We start from the raw sequence: 22,403 nt of genomic DNA, 5'->3' as shown, positions 1-22,403 counted from the left end.
TTTCCAAAACATTCCAGACAGATTCAGTGCTGAGTAGCTGACAGAGAATTTTCTCGCACTTATAAGAATTTTCAAGAACTTTCTGGAACGTTGTAGAACTTACAAGAATGTTCTAGAATGTTGTAGAACTTACGAGAATTTTCAAGAACCTTTTAGAATTTTCTAGAACTTTCCATAGTAATATGTATGCAGGGGGTTAACACTTCATTTTAATTCTAGGTGCCTAAGTGAACGCAGAGACCTATCTGATTTTATCAGAGATGGCGTCAAGAAGCTGAGCATTCTCCAGACGCATTATGCTATGTATGTTGCCAATTTATCAAGAAAGAGCGAAAAAGTATTCTGTGACAGCATCTGCTAACATGTTTGAAGTCTACAAGGCAAATTTCAGCATGCCTGTCGGGGATCAAGACAAACCCTAAGCACCTCATTTTACCTGCGAGACGGACAATTTTTCCTTGCTTGAATAATAAGATTTTATGTTATACAAATTTTAGACCTTTTAAAATTTAAATATCTTTTTAAATTTCCAATAGTATGGAAAAAATATCACATATAAAATATTTTTTGCATGAATCTCACACATTAGTTGTGGTTGAAATAAACTTATTCTTCATAATAACAATTTTATTTTGCTCTTTTGCAGAATGGTACAGAGGGGAAAAGAGAGCCGTGAAGTTCACTATTACAGAAATTTGGTGTGAACCCACTAACCACTCAAGCAATTGCTACTTCTGCATGGTGGACCCTTCCAAACCTCGGGCTGGCAAGAATGCATCTGCTATAATGTATCCAGACCTTCCATCATCCATCGCCCCAGCGCCACACTGCCCTGAGCTCCCTGTACCAACTCCGCCAGAGAGAAAGCAGCCATCCTCAGAAGAGAGCAGCAAATCACAAGAGAAGGTAGACACTGAAGATCCAGATTACAATTTCAGAGGTGCAACTGGTGAGAGAAACCCATACTACCCCAACCTAAGAGACCTCAATGACTTGATCAGGGATCTTGGTCTAACAAAGTCGAATGCCGAGACTATATCTGGGGGCTGATACGTGAAAGTGATTTACGTTGCAGTCACAAATCTTGAAAAACTACTCACTTCTAACCATTTTTGTATAACTTTAATATAAATACATGTAAATCTTGATTCATATGTTGTTTTATTCAGACATTATGTAAATGAAAATGTGCAAATTTGCCCGTTTTTACATAGAAAATAGGTTAATTCTGAATTTCATTATCCAGGTCACAGAAGCAAAGTTTGAAGGGAAAATTGGCCATTTTCTGTGCTTTTACAACGTAAGTAATTAATAAATAACACATACTATCCAGGCACAAAATTTGTTTTACATAGTGTAATTACTCTGTTTTCGAAGTAATTTGCAGTATTCAATAGTGCTAATAAAAGAAAACAGGACCCTGCCCAAGCGGCCAGCTGTTGGTCACTCTCTAAGGGACCAAGGGATTGCAGTATTCTGAGTCATAAGAAAATTTATAGATTGAGCGGCTGCCTTTCTAAATTCACCAGTATAGAGACTACAATTCGCCGTTTTAGTTCATCTAAAAGTTAGTGACTTTAACCGAACGTCTAATCTTTATTTACTTTATTTAATTATAAGTTTTGTTTATTCTGAATTTCACACAAAGCTCCACGAGGAGCTAGCCGTCCCTAATTTAGCAGTGTAAGACTAGAGGGAAGGCAACTAGTCATCACCATTCACCGCCAACTCTTACCAACGAATAGGATTGACCGTCATATTATAACGCCACCCACAGCTGAAAGAGCGAGTATGTTTGGTGTGACGGGAATTCGAACCCGCAGCCCATAGATAGCGAATCGAGCGCCCTAACCACATGGTCATGCCAGGCAAGAAACTAAATGGCTTATATATATGTGTGTGTGTGTGTTAAGTGCACGGGTCTGTACATATATATATATATATGTGAGAAATAAAGTAAATTCTACGGTATCATTTTAGCTTCGTGTAAACCATGAAAATCTCTTCCCCAAACATAAATGTTACCCTCTCATGTAAATTGCAGCTTTTTGTACACGAAATTAGACTTTGTGACCTAATTATTGAACAAACAAGTAAGAATTTGGATTTAACAGTTACCTGGATACCTGTTCTCAAGCTTTCTGGGTGTGAGAATACTTCTGATCATTCCCCATCCTGAACTGATCCCCCACGAAGAAAGTGTATAAATACTAAGTACACGTTACCTTAGTTTCATTGCAAACAACATGTTTTGAAATTTATTTATTATTTTTTAACATTTTACATGCACGTTTTTATAAACATGTTCGTGTATTTGCCATTATGATTACCACTTCTCCTAATTTTGGAGCCCTCGCCTTAAAACACATGGTATCTCCTCTTTACGGATGTAGCCTCCGGAACAGAGAAACAAAGAACATATCTTTAACTAGCTTTGATGCAAGAGCACAAAATGAACAGCCTAGCATTTTTGATAAAACAAAAAAACACGTTCTAAGAATTAATTAACTTTTAGTCCAGGTTTATTTAGAGATTGACCCGCCCTCCGCTAATACAGCGGTATGTGTCCGGATTTACAACACTAAAATCAGCGGTTCGATTCCCCTCGGTGGGCTGAGCAGATAGCCCGATGTGGCTTTGCTGTAAGAAAAAACACACAAGAGATTGACCTGAACCCATTTTGTGTGTCGAACTCTTCAAATTAATAAAACAATATTTTCTTGGTAAAAAATTAATCTAGCATTCCTCAGGCAAAGGTCCTGTGCTATGTTTTCTGCTAAAATACTCGTCGTTAAAGTTTGGGGTCTCTGATTGATTGTTCAAGTCAAGCGCCGGTGCGGAACGGGCTCTGTAGCGTTTCTAGCATTATACGATCAATAGAAGGCGTCTCAAGAAAAGCGTCATCCCACGTAATAAAGCTTCAGGTGCGAGATGCCAAAGTCTTATGGCCGTATGGTTGGCACATTCGACCAACAGGAACGTTCCAGTGCTAAAGACTGTAAGCTGGCTCTTCTTTACGGCTTTGGAATACTAATATCGCCATCTAGCGGTTACTATGTAGTATTTAAATGCATGTTGCTTCGGCAGAAGGGTTTACGTGAAATCGTGGAGGAAACAAACAGAAGTAATGGAAACTATAGATTGGAAACAGTTGAAAGAACTAATTCATGTGATGCTGTGTTTCGAACATAATTGATACAGAGTCAAGTTTATGAAATTATTCAGCTCTCAAGGTAGAAAACAAAATATGTCTGTCTGTTTGTGTATCTAATTTTCTATCTGTTGTTACATATAAACTTTTAAACAGCATGAACCAATTTAATAATAAGAATTTCTATACTTAACAAATAACGTTGTCAGAAAAACAGTGACTTGTTTATTAGCATTGTTGACCTTAACCGATAAGTTTCTTCCAAAGATTTTATTTCTGAAATTTAACTGTATTTAACCATTATAAATTATTTGATATGTACACATGTCTGTGCAAAATGCATCTTTTATGTAGTGATTTTGCAATTAACACGCCAAACTTAAACGCGTGTTTATTTTGCAAAATGTACGATAACTTAAGATTTAGAATTGATTTAATATTTTGAGTCAATCAATCCGTCTTAAAACAAAGAGTGGTATTTCTGTTCAGAACACTCATGTGTATTTTTTATTGACATTGAGGAAAAAAACAGTAAAAACATATTCAAAATGTTTGTTTCCATTGATGTTGAAGTTTGAATGTATTTTCTTAAGGCTATAAGGCCCTCCCAAGAAAAATCTTTATTCTTTAAATGTAACCTACTTTGTTATGTTGTTGAAAGGACACCCACAATCTACTACCTATGACACCCATCATTTACCACTGTACCTGTGACACCCATCATTTACCACTGTACTTGTGACACCCATCATTTACCACTGTACCTGTGACACCCATCATTTACCACTGTACCTGTGACACCCATCATTTACCACTGTACTTGTGACACCCATCATTTACCACTGTTCCTGTGACACTCATCATTTACCACTGTACCTGTGACACCCATCATTTACCACTGTACCTGTGACACCCATCATTTACCACTGTACCTGTGACACCCATCATTTACCACTGTACCTGTGACACCCATCATTTACCACTGTACTTGTGACACTCATCATTTACCACTGTACTTGTGACACCCATCATTTACCACTGTACTTGTGACACCCATCATTTACCACTGTACCTGTGACACTCATCATTTACCACTGTACCTGTGGACACTGTACCATCATTTACCACTGTACCTGTGACACCCATCATTTACCACTGTACCTGTGACACCTCATCATTTACCACTGTACTGTGACACTCATCATTTACCACTGTACTTGTGACACCCATCATTTACCACTGTACTTGTGACACCCATCATTTACCACTGTACCTGTGACACTCATCATTTACCACTGTACCTGTGACACCCATCATTTACCACTGTACCTGTGACACCCATCATTTACCACTGTACCTGTGACACCCATCATTTACCACTGTACTTGTGACACCCATCATTTACCACTGTACCTGTCAACTTGTGACACCTCATCATTTACACACTGTGACACTTGTGACACCCTGTCATTTACCACTTTACCTGTGACACCCTATCATTTACCACTGTACCTGTGACATCCATCATTTACCACTGTACCTGTGACACACCATCATTTACCATCACTGTACTTTGACTGTACTACATCATTTACCACTGTACCTGTGACACCCATCATTTACCACTGTACCTGTGACACATCCATCATTTACCACTGTTCCTGTGACACCATCATTTACCACTGTACCTGTGACACACCATCATTTACCACTGTTACCTGTGACACCCATCATTTACCACTGTACCTTGTGTGACACCCATCATTTACTACACTGTACTGTAACTGTGACACTCATCATTTTACTACTGACACCCATCATTTACCACTGTACTTGTGACACTCATCATTTACCACTGTTCCTGTGACACCCATCATTTACCACTGTACCTGTGACACACCATCATTTACCACTGTACCTGTGACACTCATCATTTACCACTGTACCTTGTGACACCCATCATTTACCACTGTACCTGTGACACCCATCATTTACCACTGTACTTGTGACACCCATCATTTACCACTGTACCTGTGACACCCATCATTTACCACTGTACTTGTGACACCCATCATTTACCACTGTACTTGTGACACTCATCATTTACCACTGTACTTGTGACACCCATCATTTACCACTGTACTTGTGACACCCATCATTTACCACTGTACCTGTGACACCCATCATTTACCACTGTACTTGTGACACCCATCATTTACCACTGTACCTGTGACACCCATCATTTACCACTGTACTTGTGACACCCATCATTTACCACTGTACTTGTGACACCCATCATTTACCACTGTACTTGTGACACCCATCATTTACCACTGTACTGTGACAATCTATCATTTACTACTGTACTTGTGACACCCATAATTCTTATCACTGTGTGACACCCATCATTTACCACTGTACCTGTGACACTGTAACTGTCCATCATTTACCACTGTACTTGTGACACCCATCATTTACCACTGTACCTGTGACACCCATCATTTACCACTGTACTTGTGACACACTCATCATTTACCACTGTACTGTGACACCCATCATTTACTGTGACACTCATCATTTACTACTGTACATTGTGTGACACCCATCATTTACCACTGTACTTGTGGACACTCATCATTTACCACTGTACTGTGACACCCATCATTTACCACTGTACTTGTGACACTCATCATTTACTACTGTACTTGTGACACCCATCATTTACCACTGTACCTGTGACACCCATCATTTACCACTGTACTACTTGTGACACCCATCATTTACCACTGTACTTGTGACACTCATCATTTACCACTGTACTTGTGACACCCATCATTTACCACTGTACCTGTGACACTCTTCATTTACTACTGTAACTGTGACACCCATCATTTACCACTGTACTTGTGACACTCATCATTTACCACTGTACCTGTGACACTCTTCATTTACTACTGTAACTGTGACACCCATCATTTACCACTGTACCTGTGACACTCATCATTTACCACTGTACTTGTGACACCCATCATTTACCACTGTACCTGTGACACTCATCATTTACCACTGTACTTGTGACACCCATCATTTACCACTGTACTTGTGACACTCATCATTTACCACTGTACTTGTGACACCCATCATTTACCACTGTTCCTGTGACACCCATCATTTACCACTGTACTTGTGACACCCATCATTTACCACTGTACTGTGTGACACCCATCATTTACCACTGTACCTGTGACACCCATCATTTACCACTGTACTGTGTGACACTCATCATTTACCACTGTACTTGTGACACTCCATCATTTACCACTGTACTTGTGACACTCATCATTTACCACTGTACTTGTGACACCTATCATTTACCACTGTACTGTACCTGTGACACCCATCATTTACCACTGTACCTGTGACACCCATCATTTACCACTGTACCTGTGACACCCATCATTTACCACTGTACTTGTGACACTCATCATTTACCACTGTACTTGTGACACTCATCATTTACCACTGTACTTGTGACACCCATCATTTACCACTGTACCTGTGACACCCATCATTTACCACTGTACCTGTGACACCCATCATTTACCACTGTTCCTGTGACACCCATCATTTACCACTGTACCTGTGACACCCATCATTTACCACTGTACACTGTGACACTCCATCATTTACCACTGTACTGTAACTGTGACACTCTCATCATTTACCACTGTTCCTGTGACACCCATCATTTACCACTGTACCTGTGACACCCATCATTTACCACTGTACCTGTGACACTCATCATTTACCACTGTACTTGTGACACCCATCATTTACCACTGTACTTGTGACACTCATCATTTACCACTGTACTTGTGACACCCATCATTTACCACTGTACTTGTGACACTCATCATTTACCACTGTACTTGTGACACCCATCATTTACCACTGTTCCTGTGACACCCATCATTTACCACTGTACTTGTGACACCCATCATTTACCACTGTACCTGTGACACCCATCATTTACCACTGTACCTGTGACACCCATCATTTACCACTGTACTTGTGACACTCATCATTTACCACTGTACTTGTGACACCCATCATTTACCACTGTACTTGTGACACTCATCATTTACCACTGTACTTGTGACACCCATCATTTACCACTGTACCTGTGACACCCATCATTTACCACTGTACCTGTGACACCCATCATTTACCACTGTACCTGTGACACCCATCATTTACCACTGTACTTGTGATACACTCCATCATTTACCACTGTGACACATCATTTACCACTGTACTTGTGACACTCATCATTTACCACTGTACTTGTGACACCCATCATTTACCACTGTACCTGTGACACCCATCATTTACCACTGTACCTGTGACACTTACCATCTACTACTACTGTACCTATGATACCCGCCATCTACTACTGTACCTGTGACACCCATCATTTACCACTGTACCTGTGACACCCATCATTTACTACTGTACCTGTGACACTCACCAGTTACTACTACTGTACCTATGATACCCGCCATCTACTACTGTACCTGTGACACCCATCATTTACCACTGTACCTGTGACACTTACCATCTCCTACTACTGTACCTATGATACCTACCATCTACTACTGTACCTATGACACCCGCCATCTACTACTGTACCTATGACACCCGCCATCTACTACTGTACCTATGATACCTGCCATCTACTACTGTACCTGTGACACCCACCAGTTACTACTCTAGCATCTAAAATCTGTTTACGTTCTACTAACTTGTTTGTATCTATGTTACAAACACTCAAACGCATACTTGTGATATTAAATATAGGGCTTTGTGTTTCATTAAAAATAGATGTTTCAATGCTAAGTGAAGTTCACATTTTTCGCACTATATAAATTATATTTCTCTCATAAAGTGTGAATGTGAATATTTTATGACATATGTTAAACATTTTTATGTTATCTGGAGAACGTGTGTATCGAAACTGTACACGTTTGTTAAAGTTTGCAACATTTTCATCTTAGATATTATCGGAAACTAGCGATAACTCTCACCAGAACACCGACGACTTAAATTCAAATATAAATTATGTTTTCAGTGAGTACGTAAGGAACATTTTCCTTCTAGATGACGAAAACCCATTTGAAATAAATGTATCTCATAACGACTGGTATGGGTATTAACACTTTTACTGAAGGTCGAAACGTTGTTCTCTGCTTATCAATAAAAGTGTTTATACCCATACCAGCCGTCATGAGAGAGATGAATATTTTCCTTCAAAGATGAACCTTACTATATCCATGGACCTGAAACGTTTTAGGTTTTCTTTATGTAGAAATAATGTTTGGAAGTGCCAAAATTAAACTTTTCAGTAGTCCGTGCTTGGTATACGATATAATGAAATGTCTTTAAGTATAGTCAATTTATTGTAGTACAAATAGGACAATCTTTTCATGTTATTGTATATTATTAATCTGTGATATTACTTATAGCTTATTACAAACTGTTCAAGCAAAGTTGGTGGTCTTATGTACGTTATTTTGTTTGAAATTCCACGAAATGCAAGAAGAAACATTGTCTTTATCAACTCTTTTTCGCCCAAATTCAAACTTCACCATATCACCTATAACACTTGTTCGATTAATTGTTACATTTCGAAAAAAAACTTTTTATGGGAGGTAAAGGAAAAGATAGTAAATCGTTATTAAATTAGTGGATAGAGATTTTGACTTTTGTACTGTGTATGGTGTACTTGACCAAACACGCAAATTTAAGAACTGAAGATCCACTTATCTTGACGTCATAAGAGATTATGACGTCATCTAATGCAAGAGAATGAAAAGGACTCGCTATCTGAACACGCTATGTGTTATTATAAAGAAGTCTAGTGTAGTTTACTTGGACTTTTACCGAGCAAACTTTACTTTTATAAGTCAATTTTTGAAATAAGTGATTGTAGTGAATAAATTCAAAAAAACTTCATAATTTGACGCACAAACTGGTTGTTACGGAGGCGTTTCTCGTGAAAACGAAACGATTTGTTTAGCTACGATTTCAAATATAATAATGGAAACATAGTTTCAAAGCTATTTTAAGTCGTTTCGCACAGAAACACTGTACGTTACATACGGTCGGCCAGTGACAGGCCTGAAGGCTTTTAACAATAAAGTCAAGCATCGATGCTCATGGTGGGCACATCACGAAAAGCCTATTGTGTAAAGTTGTGCTTAAACTATAAACCAGCAAACAATGTTATATATAGGTGTACATGCCACCATAATGTGGCTTGTAACGTAGATATCATCACTTTTATGTATAGAAATGAATCTCACATGTAAATACGCACTTAATAAATAATGTAATGTAAGTTTGATAGTGTCACTCAGTCAGAGAGAGAGTTTGTCACACATCTAAGTAACGATAATCAATTTTGCATCAAAGTAAAATAGCTATATCGATTAGAAACACAGGCATAATGTTCATGGGAGAATATGGCTATATCGATTAGAAACACAGGCATAATGTTCATGGGAGAATATGGCTATATCGATTAGAAACACAGGCAATGTTCATGGGAGAATACGTCCCCCGCACTTTTTAAAGAATGAAATACCTTTTTTTATTCAATAATCTCGTGCATAATCTAGTACGGCTCGGCATGGGCAGGTGGTTAAGGCACTTGATCTGAGGATCGCGGGTTCGAATCCCTGTCAACCAAGCAGGCTTGTTCTTTCAGCTGTGGAGGCGTTCTAATTTACGGTCAATTCCACTATTCGTTGGTAAAAGAGTACCCCAAGAGTTGGCGGTGGGTGGTGATGAGTAGTTGCCTTCCCTCTAGTCTTACACTGTTAAATTAAGGACGGCTATCGCAGATAGCCCTCGTGTAGTTTTGCGCGAAGTTAAAAATCAAACAAACATAATACAGCTACACAGATTTCTGCCCCTCACTCAACTTTCAAAACGAAATACACCCCTGATTTGAAACAACACGTTAATCGTGTCTCTCAGTCACATACACGTGTAAATGTGAGTCGGCGTGCAACTCTGTTTCGTAAGGTTTGTTACATTATTTTGATACACATAAGAGATAATTTCTCAGTACCCTGTCACTAATTTCATTTAACTTTATACCCTTGTACACGCGTGTATTTTATGGCCTCACTGTGCAGATATCTATGGAAGTTCTACGCTAGCTCGTACTTTGTCGTTACTAACTTGTACTGAATGATATTACACGAATTGAGACATCCTTTAACGAAACCATATGAACAAGTATTATCTTCTTTGTGGTGACGTAGACAGTTTTAACTCTCTGCGTGTTACTGAGTCACAGCTACGCCGTTTGAGGTAATAGCGTGCAAAAAGTGTCTCTTCCACTTGTAATTTTATCGGAATAGTCGCCTAGTTGAGCATAGTACAAAGGTCAACACGCAAACTAAAAACAATTCTATATCCAAATCGCTTTCGGTTATCGACCAAGGAATTTTAATGGATTGGTGTCTGCCATTCTAGACGACACCGAACAAAGACTATCACAGTTTGTTTCTTAATTCTGAAAGAAGTCATTGCGAGTGAGAAACGTGGAACTTTCAGGAAAGGATTTCGTTTCGAAAGTGTAGAAGTATCACACCAATTAGGTCTTCCCAAAAACAAACACTGATTAGTGAATGGCCCGTCATACACATAAATATGAAATGTTCAGTTTCTAAAGCGAAACCTAATGAGGTAAAGGAAAATACAAAGTATGATTGGTTCATTCTTTAATACTGAGTGAACGTAGCCATTTAAAATAACTGTGCATATTTATTCGCAGAACATCGAAGACGACGCGGGCTATAAACTAAAACGGTTAAATTATGGGTGTTATTAACTTTAATGATTATAAGATAAGACGTTTTGTTACATAACACATTGCAATTTCTATAAACAGTCGTTAACCTGGAAACTTATAAGAACTGAAGAACATTTATATATATACATAGGTATCATACAGCAGTAAATAAATTGTGAATATTGGAGAGTACATTAGTTCTGCTTGTTCCTGGACATGTATTATAGAATGTTCATTAACCATTGTAGCAAAGTCATTAATTTTATCCTATATATATCTAACTATAAACCAGTAGCCGGAATACCTGTACCATGGATAGAAGTTACGTAAATTTATGATTAATCAAAGGTCATTTGAGGACTTGAAAAGTTGCTTCCCTTATATGTAATTGTAAAAAAAAAAACAAAAAAAAAACGCCATTCAAATTGTAAAACACAAAAGGTTGGTTTGTTTTAAATTTCGCGCAAAGCGACACGAGGGCTGTCTGCGCTAGCCGTCATTAATTTAGCAGTGCAAGACTAGAAGGAAGGCAGCTAGTCATCACCATCCATCGCCAACTCTTGGACTACTCTTTTGCTAATGAATAGTGGAATTAACCGTCACATTATAACGCTCCTTTGGCTGAAAGGGCAAGCATGTTTAGTGTGACGGGGATTCGAACCCTCCTACCTCAGATTACGAGTCGAACACCTTAACCACCTGCCGACACAGAAAGTGAAACCGAAAGTAACCATATGTCTCTGTATATACCCACCAAATCTTGGTTCCACATTTTGTGAAGATCCACGAATAGGGGGTGAAGTTGTAGTAACCAACGCATATAAAATTCGCAACACTAAACATGGTAGATACCCCCACATTACCTAATGAACCTAATAATATCTACATCCTGCGAAGTAGTTATACGAACAGGAAATACACAATACTGTTATACACTGCTGGCCAAAATATTAAAGCCAATGAACATGAAGAAAAATATGCATTTTACGTTGTTAGATTCAACCACTTATTTGCGTAGAGCTTCGAAAGATGAAAATAAGAAAATGGAAAATGAAAAAAAAAAGCATTTAATAGGAAAAATGTGAACACTGTGGGATTAGCCTAAATATTAGCTAGTCAAAAGTTTAAGACCATACTAAAAAAAGTACCAAACAGGGTAGGAAATGCCCAACAAGATGTCCCAGTATTGAGTTGCACGGCTTTCATTGCGAATAACTGCAAACATCCGCTTTGGCATGGTCGATATAAGCGTTTGTAGAAGGCTGGCTGGAAGGTTATTCCAAGTGGAAGATCGCTTCACGAAGATCATGCACTGTTAGGAATTGACGTCCATTTCTATAGACTTCCCTTGCTATCCAATCCCAAACATTTTTAATGGGGTTCAGTTCAGCCGAACACGCTGGATGGTCCAAAAGAATAACGTTATTCGCCATAAAAAGTCCTTTGTCCTGTGGGCATTGCGGATTGCAGCGTTGTTCTGCTAAAAATTCCAGTCATTTCCACACAAGCGAGGGCCTTCAGTCAATAAGGATGCTCTCTCCAGCATGCCAATGTAGCCAGCTGCTGTTTGACATCCCTGTATAACCTGAAGCTCCATTGTTCCATGGAAGGAGAAAACACTCCAGGTCATGATGGAACCTCCTCCACTGTGTAGTGTAGAAAATGTCTCCGGTGGGGTATCCTTATCGTGCCAGTAACGTTGGAAGCCATCTAGCACATCCATGTTAATTTTTTTTCTCATCAGAGAACAAAACCTTCGTCTACTTTTCTAGATCCCATGTTTGGTGCTTCTCAGCAAAGTTTAATCGAGCTGTTTTGTGGAATGGAAGGAGGCGTGACCTTGAAGACGTTTACTGTTTTTAACGTGGATGCCGTTTTATTGTTCTTGAGCTGCATTCTGCGTCCATAAGGGCCTTAATCTGGTTCAATGATCGGCTAGTGTCTTGCCGGACAACTCGTCGAATCCTCTTCCTGAACTCCGGCCAAATTTTCTTGGGCTGACCAATTGAAATTCTCGTTCCGTATCCCTCAGGGTCTTTTAAGAAAGGGCCCGGCATGGCCAAGTGTGTTAAGGCGTTCGACTCGTAATCCGAGGGTCGCAGGTTCGAATCCCGGTCGCACCAAAAAATTCTCGCCCTTTCAACCGTGGGGGCATTATACTGTGACGGTCAATCCCACTATTCGTTGGTAAAAGAGTAGCCCAAGAGTTGGCGGTGGGTGGTGATGACTAGCTGCCTTCCCTCTAGTCTTACACTGCTAAAGTAGGGACGGCTAGCGCTGATAGTCCTCGATTAGCTTTGCGCGATATTCAAAACAAACAAACAATCTTTCAAGAAATTTGTAACAGCAGTTTTACTACACCCAGTCTCACCTGCGATGGCACGTTGAGAGAGACCTTGCTTTTGCAGCTCGACAATTCTGCCACGTTGAAACTCTGTCAACGTTTTAGCCTTTGCCATGTTTTTATCCAATGTAATACAGGAGATGTCAGTAGGAGATGTTGACAACGCTGATGCTTGAACACAAATGACTAAATTTTGTTACGTGTTTACCAATTAACGCTTCGTTTCATTATTGTCTTAAACTTTTGACCAGCTAGCATTTAGGCTAATTTCATAATGTTCACATTTTCCCTATTGAATGCTAAAATGTTTTTAATTTTTATTTTCCCTTTTCTTATTTTCATCATTCGAAGCTCTTCTCAAATAAGTGGTTGAGTCTAACAACGCAAAATGCATATTTTTTCTTTATGTTCATTGGCCTTAAGATTTTGGCCAGCAGTGTATTTATAATTGCAAGCGATGTACCTCAGGACTCAGTATAAGGACCATTGCTCTATTTGATCTTATATTAATGACAAAAATGAAGAAATGGTTAATAAATTACCTCAATGTGCTGATGATGGATGTTGTTGGCTGTAAAGAGGATGATGATGCTTTACAAAAGAGTTGGATCATTTGGTGGGTTGGACAGAAAAATGGCAGATGGGTTTTAATTATAATACATGCAAGATAATATGGGTTATCATAATTTGGATAATATAACCTTAATAGTGTTATGAAAGAAAGGGATATTGGCATAATGGTATCAGTCTCTTAAACCATCCAAACATAATGGTATCAGTCTCTTAAACCATCCAAACAGTGTGCTGTTGCTAGTGGTTGGGCAAACAGGATTTCAAGTTGCATTTACAGAAATATTGAATGCAAGTCTAAAGAGGTTATAATTTCATTGTGCAGGACACTAGTTAGGTCACATTTGGAATATTGTGTTCGGTCTTGGGTTCCTTACTTCAGGGAAGACACTGAATTGTTGGAAAGGCTTCAGAAAAGGATTACTAGAATAGTACCTGAGTAGAGGGGTTGTTATATGAGGAGGGATTGAAATATTTCAAATTGTTTTCTCTTGACAAAATAAGATTTATGGGAGATCTAATTGGAGTTTAAGATTGTAAAATGAGTCGATAATATTGATACATCAACATTTTTCATATTTAACAACCAGAATTATAGAACTAGGAGATATAAAAATATTTTTAGGAAAGATAGAAGCCGTCTTCAGCTAAAACAATTTTATTTTTCAAATAGGGTGGTTGGCCTTTAGCACAGGCTGCTTTCGGATGTTGTAGAGAGAGTAAATTTGAGTAAATTTAAAAGAAAGCTTGATAGGTATATAAAAGATAAGGCCTGGTTTTAAATTTTTCATTTTAATTTGGTTTAGATGATGGGACAGCAGATATGGACCAACAGGTTCCTCGTTGCATCTAATAATTTACGTAATATATGTATTATACTGATAATAAGCATGGTAATTATAGCCTGTTCAACTTCTAAAATTGTACTCGTAGACTTTATGGTATTCTAACTGTAGGAATACGTTTTAATGAATGCTATTGTTTCGCTGTTTGTTTTTTGAATTTCGCGCAAACCTACACAAGGGCTATCTGCGCTAGCCGTCCCTAATTTAGCAGTGTAAGACTAATGGGAAAGGCAGCTAGTCATCACCGCCCACCGCCAACTCTTGGGCTACTCTTTTACCAACGAATAGTGGGATTGATCGTCACATTATAACGCCCCCACGGCTGAAAGGGCGAGCATGTTTTGGTGCGACCGGGATTCGAACCCGCGACCCTCGGATTACGAGTCGAACGCCTTAACACGCTTGGCCATGCCAGGCCTTGTTTCGCTGTGTTCCTGGATTTGAATCCGATATCATAACTAACTTGTATGCGCTTGTTACAATTAAAGCTAAAATATAGAATTATCAGTATTGAGATAAACACGCCATTGTTTCAGAGGAGAGGGGGTGGCAGTTGTTTTAGCACATGAATCAGTAACAGTTTCTGGATTTTGAATAAGATGACAATGAGATGAAAAAATTCGCCAAATCAAAATCCATGGGAAGGAGACAAATGATCAATCTAAAACCATTAGAAAATAAATGACGTCATCAATTATATGTCACGTGTTTTAATAATACGTTATGCGTGTACAGATACTCGAAACAAAACTTGCACAATGTGGCACAACATTGTAATGTTTTCTAAATCTCGTGCAGCAAGTTTTTGCCTCGCGTGCCTCTTGTGTGCATTCGTTCCGCTGGTTGGCCATTTCTCATTTACAGATTTGAACGAAGTTCTATTTTGATATTTTCCTCAATTTTAAAAGTTTTTTATTTTCCATTGAAAAGTTACAAGATTTTGTAAAGATATGTAACCTTGATTTGCTTTTTTAGAAAATCCCAAATGCTCTTAGTGGAAAGTTGTTACTGAATTTGTTAGAAATATAAGACACCAAATAAATGTGCTTTTTTTTACATTTTCGCGAATCTTGTTGATTTTTAAGATATATAAAGATTATTTAGACAAGTTTGTTTCTTTTTCTCTGAACCATAGTTCAGTCATTAATCTGTCATTAAGTGTTGTTTTTCGACTTCACTAAACCTGATCAATGCTGGAGATATGTAGTCATAATGGTGGTTTGTAATCTGAGAAAAGAACGTAGACACTATTTCTAGTCTTGCCTGTTCACGGTCTTTAGCTGTAGGCTTGAAAATAGTTTGTTTGTTTTTGAATTTCGGGCAAAGCCACACGAGGGCTATCTGCGCTAGCCGTCCCTAATTTAGCCGTTTATAGAGGGAAGGCAGCTGGTCATCATCGCCCACCGCCAACTCTTGGGCTACTTTTTACCAACGAATAGTGGGATTGACTGTCACTGTCACAGCCGTGGGGGCGTTATAATGTGACGCTCAATCCCAATATTCGTTGGTAAAAGAGTAGCCCAAGAGTTGGCGGTGGGTGGTGATGACTAGCTGCCTTCCTCTAGTCTTGCACTGCTAAATTAGGGACGGCTAACGCAGATAGCCCTCGAGTAGCTTTGTGCGAAATTAAAAAAAAAAACATATTGAAACTAGACAAGTTGATATTTGCGATAAATGTGTTTTTTAACATTTCTGTTACTTTCTAAATTAAATCGGACTTATGTATAAATAAAGTTCAGATATTTTTTTTCTCTCTTACAAGTCATTACTTGAGCAGGCATTTCGTCAATGTGAGAACTTGTCATCCAAGCTGGACAATGAAATGAAAGTGAAGACAAAAAATGTTCAAGTGATTTTCATAATGGATGTAAATCCTAATTCGACGTTTAAAGATGTGGATTAGTCCTGTATAAGAGATTTAGATTCTAAGTCTGTAAACTGGGTACGAATACTATAAAATGCATCCCTAAATTTAAACCGTCTGTACGTTATAAGAGTAACTGTCAATTGCTTAACGTGGGCGATAGAGTAGTGCTAATTGTCTGGCCAGGTAGTTTTTAATATAATGGGTGGCAGCAGGTAGCTCTACAATAAAACAAATATAACTCATAATTTTAATTAGTGGATTATGTTATCTTCGCCTAAACGGCCCGGCATGAATAGGTGGGTTAAAGCGTTCGAGTCGTAATTCAAAGGTCGCGGGTTGGAATCCCCGTCGCACCAAATATGTTCGCCCTTTCAGCCAAAGGAGCATTATAATGTTACGGTCAATCCCACTATTCTTTGGTAAAAGAGTAGCCCAAGAGTTGGCGGTGAGTGGTGATGACTAACTGCCTTCCCACTGCTAAATTAGGGACGGCTAGTGCAGGATGGCCCTCGCGTAGCTTTGCGCTAAATTCCAAAACAAGCAAAACACCCCCGGAACAACATCTCAACAGAATGTGGCTCAAACATAAGGCATATCTAATTTATTGATCGTGTTATTTTCCTTTTTTTTTTTTTTTTTGCTAAAATTGTTCGACTAACAATGTGGGTAATTAGATAAGAGTGAAGCATAGTGAACTTGAGTTGAGACGAAGTTGAGAACCTGCAAAATAGATAATGTTACTGCAATAATTACAAAAAGCAACTCGATAGGCCTACGAAAGTGAAAGTACCGAATAATTTTAGTTTCCTTTACTTATTTATTGCCTTGTCTATTTTATTAAGCTAATTTAGAAAAGCAAGGCGCTCACATTTAATACAAAAAACTAACGTCACTCTGACGTTTGTCGTCTCTAACAAAAATCTGTGTTACAATCTGGCCTCTGATAGGAGCTCTTAATTAACACGCTGACTTACAACAAAACTAAAAATAAATACAAAAATGACGAAATGAGATGAACGTTACCGTAGTTTCAATGTGCAAACGAACCCTGAGGCAAAATGAACAGAAACAAGGTGCTTTCAGTGCTTAAATTGTCCTCGGAGGTTATCAGCACTATTAACTTTGGCTTCTAATGACACTTTTCATTTGTTTTTTATCTTTAAAAGAGGTAGAGAGAACTGTTATAACTAATAGTACCCTTGGTTACATGTGATATTTAAAGTCTATAGGAAGTGTAGGGTGAACAACACTTGCTTAAAATTTGTTATTTTCAAACTACAGTAGAACCCCTCTAATCAGGCCAGTTTGTCTCAGTCACGATGGTGGCTGCTTTAGAGGGGGTTCCACTGTACGTAATTAGGGATTATGTAAACAAAAAAGGGACTGTGATTGAATGACCGCTTTCAAGGGGATGACCGAATCTGAGGGATGGCCGCTTAGAGGGGATCCACTGTATCTCGAAGTTCCCACGACTAGTTCTGACTACTCTCACCGTATGTTTGAAGCAACATTAAATATGTGTACGGTGCTTTGAAACAAAAATAAATGTTTTTATGAATATTAACTCCTAAGTGGAAGCCAAAATGACAAGTCAAAACAACAACAAAAACTTAACAACTACAGCAATGTCACGGTTTCTTGGGGATCGTCTAAAATATTCAAAACACATCTAATGATTTTGTGTGTGCTTATGTTCAAATAGTGAGATATATCGATGAATCTGAAGCCAGCTCTTTTGTGGCATCTTTTATCACCGAAACTGATCATCCTTTCAGCCTTGGGGCCATTATAAATCTACGGTAAGTCCCACTTTTTGTAGCCCAAAAGTTAGCGGTGGTTGGTGTTAATTAATTGCCTTTTCTCTAGCCTATCGCTGCTAAATCAGCAGTGGTTAATGCAGACAGCTCTCGTGTAGTTCGCGCCGGAATTCGAAACGAACAGACAAACATCTATTAAGGCTTATTCAATTTCTTGTTGTATTTTATATATTTTCTCACGTGCCAGACCTACATGTAAGTTTAATAAAATTTTGATGAACTTATTGTTTGGTGATACATTTCTTAAAAACTGTCATGGCTGATGAATTGTAAAGAAACTTAGGTAAACAAAAATGGTGTCTGTGGTTCAGTTCATGTGTAACTGTCGTTAATGGTGTCCGTGGTTCAGTTCATGTGTAACTGTGGTTAATGGTGTCCGTGGTTCAGTTCATGTGTAACTGTGGTTAATGGTGTCGGTGGTTCAGTTCATGTGTAACTGTGGTTAATGGTATCGGTGATCCAGTTCATGTGTAGCTGTGGTTAATGGTGTCGGTGATCCAGTTCATGTGTAGCTGTGGTTAATGGTGTCGGTGATCCAGTTCATGTGTAACTGTGATTAATGGTGTCGGTGATCCAGAAGTCAAGTTCATATATCGTACAGCTAATTCGAATAGCTTTATGATATTTGTACCGGATCTTGAGGAAATTAGCTGTGATTTATATATAATTATTCCTCCTAACTATAAAATGTGAGAATATTTTGATTTATTCGTGACAAAGTACAACAGTTTTTCAATCTCGAAATGTGTTTCTTTTCCCTTGAGAAAATCACGGAGACATCTTTACAATATATTTTCAATAAGGTACAATAAAAAAATTAGATTTTATCAGATTCGGTTCCTATTGTTCCTGTAACTGTTCCAAAAATGCCAAAAAAAAAGATATATGTAAAAAAAATAATAACAGAATTTTGAATACGCTGGTCATGAAATAATCGGATCTCTTATTTAATAGATCTGCCATTCGTATACCACGAGGTGAACGTAATGTACACTAAACGGCTGAGCGCACGAACTGTATTTTTAATTAATGTAATTCCCCTGCTCTCAGGACACGTAATATTAGTGGAACTAGTTTTTAAGATGAAAACTTAAGAATAGTATTTAAAACAATTAAGAGTGAAGACATTCTTAAATTTTACACCCTTTGTTATGGTGATACCTCTTATAGTACCATCCTGAACAATATAATGCTAGAATCCGGGGTTTGAATGCCCACGGTGAACACAGCGAAGAACCCAATGTGGCTTTGCTCTAAAACAAACAAATCTTGTAGAGGCGAACCCGTCTTATGTAATCATTGTGAAACGTTGTTACAAAACAAAGAAGGGACAGAAGCTTGGGTTATAACAATAGAACTTGTGTTATTAAAAGACTAAAAATTAACAATATTTTGCTTTATACAGACGCTGTCGTAATAAGTACCTTTAACATGTCAGTGGAAAGAACTAAGGGGAGGTTGATGTAATATTATGTAGGGATTAAAATAGAAATAGTATTCACACTTTTATCATGGTTATGATCACACTTTTATTAAGGCTATGAACGTAAAGTCCCAATATGTGCAATCAGTTTGTCGGCCGAATTTTTAAATACTGGGAACGAGCTTGCAGCATCGTATTAACAGGGTTACATCATTAATAACACTTGTAAAAAATTACCAATTAACGTACGTAAGTGAATGAAATGAACAGGATAACACTTGCTGATTTGTATGACTAGAAGAGGCTTCCTTTCCCCTGCCCGGCATGGGCAGGTGGTTAACGCACTCGACTCGTAATCTGAGGGTCGCAGGTTCGAATCCCCATCACACCAAATATGCTTGCTATTTCAGTTGTGAGGGCGTTATAATGAGAGGCCAGTTCCATTATTCGTTGGTAAAGGAGTAGTCCAAGAGCTGACGTTGGGTGGTGATGACTAGCTGCCTTCCCTCTAGTCTTACACTGTTAAGTTAGGAACGGCTAGCGCAGATAACCCTCGAATAGCTTTGCGCGAAATTCAAAACAATCAAACAAGCCTTGCGTGATTAACAACAAAGAAACAAAGCATACAGTTCTATTTACGTAATTGCTGTCTAATCAATAGTAATGCCATCTTCAAATGTATATTTGATGTTAAAAGCGAAATTAAAATTTACTTTTAGATTAAGGTACACAAAAAATAAAAGTATTGTAACTGCTTACTTTTATATGAGGAGCAAAAGGTGGCGTGTTTCACAACTAACATTCTGGTTACAGACACCATTCAGACGAGCCCACCCGTGGAGTAGGCGTCCTGTCTCATTGTGTTTCCTTATGGTACACATTTGTTCATGAGCCTGTACATAAAATTCATACATTTTTCCCTTACGACATTGTTTTTCATTTAATGTATTTTTAAAAAATTTTACAATGGTCTAGAAGAAACAAAAACATATTTTGTAAAGATTTTAGTCCGTAAGTAATTCAGCGAAAAACATAAACGTTAACTTCCTTGAGGTCTAGACCATATTAAGATTAATTACTGTTTGTCCCGAGCGTACTAAAGTATGGAGTTTTATAAAGCTCCACCGTGCGGAAGATACGTTCTACATTTTAAGGTTTTGTCTTTCTGTTGTTCTTGTGATTAACGTTAAACGCACTGCTGAAGGCTTACCTCAGCCTCTTGGGGTCGATGAAATTGATTTGTAGCTCTAAACACCACAGATTTCAGTAGCCATCTTGCAAGGGTAGAGATTAACTTAAGTGGATTTACAAGAAATTACCGATTAAATGAAGCTTGTGATTTCAGTCACGTTCAGTTTGATGGATGTCAAGGAATTTATTAGGTAGATGACTTAAAAAAAAGACAGTTGAAAATTTGTTTGGAATAGTAATTTGATAAAGGATTAAATATGTAAATATTTGAAGTTTAAGATATGTCTTTATCAAAATGTGTTAATATCACAACAAACTATCTGTGTTCTACTTATCACGAGTATCGAAACCAGAATTTTATTGGTAAAAGCTCTCCAATTTACCACTTCGAGGAGGGCTCATAAAATTGACGAAGTGAAATTTCATATTGTTTGAAAATAATTCGTGATGACGAAAAACTCACTTAAAATAAAAATGTATTTGAAAGACAGCTGGTATGGGTATTAAAACCTTAACTAAAATAAAGTACAGAACAATGCTTCGACCTTCTTAGGTCATTAACCTGAAGACGACCTAAGAAGGTCGAAACGTTGTTCTTTACCTTAATTAAAGTTTGAATACTCATACCAACCGTCTTGATGTTAAGTTGAAGATGGCCTTAGAACATCGAAACGTTGTTCTTTACTTTATTTTAATTAAAGTTTGAATACTCATATCAGCCATCTTGAGGTTAGCTTGAAAATGGCCTTAGAAGATCGAAACGTTGTTCTGTGCCTTATTGTAATTAAAGTTTGAATACTCATACAACCGTCTTGAGATTAACTTGAAGATGGCCTTAGAAATCGAAATGTTGTTCTTTACTTTATTTTAATTAAAGTTTGAATACTCAAAGCAGCCGTCTTGAGATTAACTTGAAGATGGCCTTAGAAATCGAAACGTTGTTTTTTATTTTATTTTGATTAAAGTTTGAATACTCATACCAGTCGTCTTGAGATTAACTTGAAGATGGCCTCAGAAATCGAAACGTTGTTTTTTACTTTATTTTAATTAAAGTTTGAATACTCATAGCGGCCGTCTTGAGATTAACTTGAAGGTGGCCTTAGAAATCGAAATGTTGTTCTTCACTTTATTTTAATTAAAGTTTGAATACTCATAGCAGCCGTCTTGAGATTAACTTGAAGATGGCCTTAGAAATCGAAACGTTGTTCTTTACTTTATTTTAATTAAAGTTTGAATACTCAAAGCAGCCGTCTTGAGATTAACTTGAAGATGGCCTTAGAAATCGAAACGTTGTTCTTTGCTTTATTTTAATTAAAGTTTGAATACTCATACCA

At 37.9% G+C, this 22,403-nt stretch overlaps 1 protein-coding gene across 1 annotated transcript in view; it reads left to right on the top strand.

The window, feature by feature from the left end:
* Nucleotides 1–3,108: 3,108 nt before the first annotated feature.
* The window catches only part of LOC143233294 (uncharacterized), a 135,734-nt gene continuing 116,439 nt past the window's right edge, over nt 3,109–22,403 (top strand). The window contains exon 1 of the mRNA XM_076469425.1: nt 3,109–3,233. The gene's annotated coding sequence lies outside the window, so the exon portion shown is untranslated. The remainder of the gene's footprint in view (nt 3,234–22,403) is intronic.

This window comes from Tachypleus tridentatus, chromosome 12 (assembly GCF_004210375.1).
Source record: "Tachypleus tridentatus isolate NWPU-2018 chromosome 12, ASM421037v1, whole genome shotgun sequence".
Classification (NCBI taxonomy): domain Eukaryota; kingdom Metazoa; phylum Arthropoda; class Merostomata; order Xiphosura; family Limulidae; genus Tachypleus; species Tachypleus tridentatus.
This window is presented reverse-complemented; position numbering and strand designations above follow the sequence as displayed.